The sequence below is a fragment of the Trachymyrmex cornetzi genome, unplaced genomic scaffold (assembly GCF_001594075.2).
Source record: "Trachymyrmex cornetzi isolate Tcor2-1 unplaced genomic scaffold, Tcor1.1 scaffold482, whole genome shotgun sequence".
Taxonomy (NCBI): Eukaryota; Metazoa; Arthropoda; class Insecta; order Hymenoptera; family Formicidae; genus Trachymyrmex; species Trachymyrmex cornetzi.
The window spans coordinates 131612-132130 of NW_017299641.1; the positions used below are offsets into that span (position 1 = coordinate 131612).

At 29.3% G+C, this 519-nt stretch overlaps 1 pseudogene; it reads left to right on the forward strand.

Moving 5' to 3' along the window:
- The first annotated feature begins 74 nt into the window (after window positions 1–74).
- The window catches only part of LOC108765225 (facilitated trehalose transporter Tret1-like), a 5955-nt pseudogene continuing 5510 nt past the window's right edge, over window positions 75–519 (forward strand).

A 519-nucleotide genomic window follows, 5' to 3' on the forward strand; every position in this document is an offset into this window, starting at 1 on the left:
AAAAACAACATTGCTACTTCTAGATGATAAAATCGTGTCATTTAAGTCAGCATTACTATCTTTCGAGTAAATAGATGCATTGGGTTTGTTTCTTTAGCCATTTATTACATAAATTTCTACATTTAGGTATTATAGTGTTATTCCGTCGTATACAACTTTAATATGGATTGAAAAATTTAGTGATGAGACCAATATTGCTGTTGATTTTTCTTTAATGGAAATTTTAATAACCATTATTCATTATAACTTGGAAGCGATAATAATTGATAATATCAATGCGAATTGCGAAAACAATTGTATGTCTGAAAAAGAATATTGTTCGTGCAACCTTCGCAGAGCAAGAATTATTTCACTGATTTCATAAATTCGGAATTTGAATTGCATTAGGCCTGTTCTATTTAGCTAAATTTTTGCACCAGTTCATCTTTCTTCCTTTTATCTTCAGGAGGAAAGAAGAAGAAAAATAAACTGATGCAAAAGTTTAACCAAAAAGAACAGGCCTATTGTTAAATTTGTAGT